This window comes from Gymnoscopelus microlampas (assembly GCF_963454915.1).
Source record: "Gymnoscopelus microlampas genome assembly, chromosome: 5".
NCBI lineage: Eukaryota > Metazoa > Chordata > Actinopteri > Myctophiformes > Myctophidae > Gymnoscopelus > Gymnoscopelus microlampas.
Genome location: NC_139942.1, coordinates 34493396 through 34498704, shown reverse-complemented (window position 1 = coordinate 34498704; position 5309 = coordinate 34493396). Strand labels below are relative to the sequence as shown.

At 36.8% G+C, this 5309-nt stretch overlaps 1 protein-coding gene across 2 annotated transcripts in view; it reads right to left on the bottom strand.

Annotated features, from left to right (window-relative positions):
* Nucleotides 1-3855: 3855 nt before the first annotated feature.
* The window catches only part of sntg1 (syntrophin, gamma 1), a 22154-nt gene continuing 20700 nt past the window's right edge, over nucleotides 3856-5309 (bottom strand). For both annotated transcript variants that reach the window (XM_084057067.1, XM_084057068.1), the window contains exon 17: nucleotides 3856-5309. This exon is cut by the window's right edge and continues 472 nt beyond it. The gene's annotated coding sequence lies outside the window, so the exon portion shown is untranslated.

Below are 5309 nucleotides of genomic sequence, written 5' to 3'. Positions count from 1 at the left end.
GACTCTTGGGACTTAAGGCCCAAAAGAGAAATTTGATGTCTCCCTGGATATAACTGGTTCGTCTCAAGACTCTTTTGGGTCTTGAGTCTTGGGCCCTCTACTGGCCCTCTACTGGCAGTGACGTCAGACTTCGGTGCCCTATATCCATTGCCATTGACAATGCATTGGTCGCTTAAAGTTAAATATCTCAAAAACTACAAAACATTTCAAAGTAAAAAGTTCAAGCATTTGTGTCCACAGTAAGATGAATTATAAAAAGTGTGAATGGAGTTTCTAGGTGAAAGCGTTGTTTGAGGTGCCAAAACTTTTAGAGGAGTACATCTCTAAACCTATGAAACATTTCAAAGATTTGTTTTCAGGCAAACATTGTTCACAGTAAGATGAACATTTTAAAGTTTGAATGGGGTTTCTAGGTGTAAGTATGTAGGACTAATAGCCTGCCAAAGTTTGTACTTTTTCCCCTAAAATCTATAAAAGCAGTGATGGTCAATGGCAAAATGGACAAGAGTTTCTAGGAGAAAGTGTTTTTTTGAGGTTATTTATTTATTTAGCCGTTGTGTAATCATACACTGACTGAGCTAGTGAGCCCAGTATTAACAGAGTTTGATTCAAATGCCAAATGAGCAACCCAAGCAAGCACACTATATGCTGGTTATTGGTTTAGTAAACAGATTTAGTGAGACATTGTATTCTGTGGTGGCCAGTGGTTCTCAAAGTGGGGTCCGGGGACTCACCTGGCATAAAAGGGTCTCTGAGAGCAGCTTGAGCATGCTAAACTACAACATGATGAGACCACCGCTGAAGAATTGATTGATTGATTATACTACCAGAAAGAGGGTGTGTGTGCCAGAATCAAAGAGAGAGAGAAAGAGAGAGAGAGAGAGAGAGAGAGCGAGAAAGAGAGAGCGAGAGAGAGAGAGAGAGAGAGAGAGAGAGAGAGAGAGAGAGAGAGAGAGAGAGAGAGAGAGAGAGCCCACTCACACCTTACAACCGTGCGTGTGTGTTTGTCTTCACCGGGCATAACTAGGGTGCCATACGACCGAATGACCTCAAACTTTGCTGACATGGTCAGTATCATGTGAGTATCATGGTCAGTATCATGTCAGTATCATGGTTAGTATCATGGTCAGTATCATGTTCAGTATCATGTCAGCGTCATGTCAGTATAATGGTTAGTATCATGGTCAGTATCATGTCAGTATGATGATCAGTATTATAGATCTTGTATTGCTCACTCATAACACTGCTCTAACTAATGCAACCCTGTTACTCATAAAGTATATCAGTGGCATGTGAGACTATTTAGTATGTCCCAAAGCTTAGTAGCTACTCAATAGTAAGTTAAATGCTTAGCCTACTAAATGTGGGTAATATTACAGCATGCAATACTGGACACTACACTGGTACAAATGTCCCGCAATGCAGAAGTGACGATGACAACATAACAATTTACAGCACATTGGCGGACAGTGACCAAATCTAGGGCTTAAAGGGATATTTCACTTTCAAAAAAACGTTGGGTTATTTTATCGTCTACTCAGGCTTTTGTGAGCCCCCAGACCGTTTTTAAGTTGCTTGATTCAGTATTTAGATATTTGATATTCATTTTATCACACACGCCCCCTTCCTATACAAACCCATTATAACTTTTTTTCCATTTTTAATATTTTAGATTAATCAAAAACACCCGTCCTTGGTTTTGGTGACTCACCCCGACCTCCTAATACGCGAGGGGGCCGTGTTTTTTTTTATAACTTTTTTCATTTATTTTTAGGAAAATGAAAAAAATTAAATACAATAAAAAAAATTAAAAAATAACTGAAAAAAGTTAGCGAAAAAACACGGCCCCCTCGCGTATTAGGAGGGCAGAGTGAGTCACCAGAACCAAGGACGGGTGTTTTTGATAAATCTAACATGGTTAAAATGGAGTTTGAAGTTATAATGGGTTTGTATAGGAAGGGGGCGTGTCTGATAAAATGAATATAAAATATCTAAATACTGAATCAAGCAACTTAAAAATGGTCTGGGGGAATCACAAAAGCCTGAGTAGATGATAAAATGACCTAAAATTATTTTTTTAAGTGAAATATCCCTTTAACGTCAAGTACCCTTCCATTAAACACATCTAGAATGTAGTAGTTTAATGAACCAATACACAACGTTAACTGCTAAACAATTTAATGAAATTGGAAAATGTATTTGTGTAGTACTTTTGCTGACCGTCAGATGGAATACTTTCCTAACCTCCATGTTGTTTGACACCACGTGATCCAAAATTATTAAAGATACTGTTGTGTACACTCAAAAGCTGTTGAAAAATACCATTCTGATTAATATGTAGCACGTGATTTTGGATGCAGCGAGGGAGAGGGAGAGAGGGACTGGGTGAGGGAGAGAGAAGCTAGATCGAAATAGATTTCACCCATGCACGTGATGATGTCAGTCCAGAGCTCGATCAGCGAGAGAGGGAGGGAGAGAGAGAGAGGCAGAGAGCCTATTTGACCCATGCAATAAAATGAACTGGCTGAATGCACTGCTCGGCGCATTTCGCTGATTGACACATCGAAGCAACGCACTGTCTGACAAGTGGATTATGTTGCACTTTGTGCCACGTTATCTGCTTGTATAAGATATAGTACAGTATATCTTCTCAGCTCTTGGGTATCTCACTGCTCAACGCGTATAGTTTTCTTTGCTGTGTATTTCTAATGTGGTCAAGCTGTAGTCATGCATTGAGTTATACTTGGCTAGTAATAGTAGAGTGCCATATCTTTTCTGAAGTTATTATGGAAGTAAAGCATGAGTGGTGCTGAAAGATTAGACAACAGTTAGGTCATTTTTCACACAATTGGATGCCACCTTCTTGATAAATTTCACTGGTAGATTTACAATAAAAGGCAGCCTCCAAAACTGTGCAAAATCAGATTTATTTAAAAGAAATTATAGCATAGACCTTCTTCAGGCCAGGTCTATGACCGAAAGCTTGCTATAAAGATATTCAAATAAATCTGATTTTGCACAGTTTTGAGTGTGCGGAGGCTGCCTTTTATTGCTCATCTGGTTTCCTTTGGCAGATGAGCAGTGTTTTTTTCACGATTCCGATTTACACTAATGAATTACTACTTTGTGCATAGAATAAACAGATTAATGTCAGGAACATTTCACCAAAATACCTTGTTGCACCTTGTCTAGTTAGTTACTGAACAACTTTAATACATCCTTTCTAACAAGCGAACAAACAACTTCATAATTATCTACACATGGCAATTAACATCTGAATAAAACAAATTATGAATGCAAGCTTAATAAAATGTTGTGCTTCATAAAGTCTCTTCTTTTGTCTATAGGAGAATATCAGTGCATATGTTTGATGGTTGCACAAGCTGTTGAGTCCACAGTCACTTAGAATTTGAACCAAATTCTGTGAAAAATGTAGTCAAAATCAAAGGTTAGAAACGTCTCATTTATTAATTTATTACACATCATATTTGTTAATAAAACAGGTATAATCTGCAAAAAAATAAAATAAAACTCAATTTCTAGATCCTGTGTTCAAAGGGTATGCGACCAAAGGTCATTTTTAAAGCACGACCGCATCACTCAAACTCTCTTTGCATAGGCTGCATCACCATCGCCCACTCTCTGACTGCATGTCAGCTTAACTAACACACATGAAGCACTTCAATGACTCCATTTAATTTCCTATCCTCTGAGTTCACTTACCCATGGTCCTCTCTTTTGTTGATCCTACTTAGGGAAATTGAAGGTAAGAGCATGACTGACTGCACTAATTGACCATAAGTCTTTTTGAAGATGTTTGAATTTGGCTTCGCATAGTCACACTGCATCATTTCAAAACACAGAGAAAACAGAGTGGTAGTGAGACAGTTTGAAGTGCCATCTCAAAACCCCTCAGGCTATGATGCTACATGTTTCTATCTTCCTATATGTGTGTTTTGTATTGTCATGGTGCTTTGCCAAAGAAGATTTGTGATCATAATTTACTATTTACAGGCTAAATTTAAATGAGATGAAAGTACACCATAACTCATTTTAGTCTCTTAACTTGGCCCATAGGGTTAATGATGAAGAGATCAAGAGGATATAAGCTACTATTCTTCGGTACACATCAAATTAACAAATGCCATAATCCCTAAAAGTAATCCCTCAAAAATCTCCATAATTAATTAATCTTTAGAGTTCATTTGAATGTCAGTACTGTATTTATATACACAATCAAGAACTGGAGAAATCAATAAAAACATCACATAAGGTGTCTATTTTCCTAACCACGTTTGGAGCAGTATTAGACATTTCTCACACAACCACTGCTTGAACTACCCTTTGTTGTGGGCAGCACTTTTCTCCATTATAGTGATTAATTATTCACCAGTTTGTGAATCTGCCCTGTAAACTGTGTCCTGCATGAGAACAGCCATGAAGGATTCCATAATCTGACAATTTCTGAACCATTTCTGTGGGTGACCTGATAAAACAAACCTAACTTAACATAAACATAACATTACACTTGTCTACAGAATAAGATATCTAGGGCCAATCTCTCTCCAATGACTGGATACATCTATCCAGTCAAACTACCAGCACACTGGTATTTAACTGGATAGTCAAGGTTATGATATCCCAACATGTACATTTGTGTTAAAATGTATTAAATGGGCATAATTAATAAGCTAATAAGGGAGTGTGCTGCGGTAGCACTTACAACTTACAACTGTAAGTGAATGTATTCCATATATCCCCACACATCATACATTTTCACCTTCAACAATTGTATCAATGGGAATACATTTCTCCCAGACTAATATTTCAGAATGAAAGCAAATGCGTTTGGTGTTTAGGTAGGTAGTATGTGGATTTAAATTATGTTTCATTGAAAAATAATTGAAGGATAAATGTAGGAAAATAAAAGTTTATCTCTGCTACACAACCAAATCAAACAAAAAGAGAAAGCATTATTATAACTGCAATTTACAATACCACATCAACATCAATAGTCAATCAACTTAATGTGGAAAGTAATATTGTCAAGAAATATAATTTTTCATTAGGGAAGTGCAAGTGACATACAGTATTATATAAAATGAAAAACAAACTCTAAAATCTGTGCAGAGGAGTCCACAATACATCCATTTCTATTATATAGAAGAGACATCTTGCCTTGAGGATAGAATTGTGTCATTTATTGACACAATTAATTAATTTCATTAATTAAAGTGTTAATTAAAAGAATATCTGCTTTTAATGTTTGATCAACCAAATTATATCCACAGAATGTTTCGTTCAGAAAT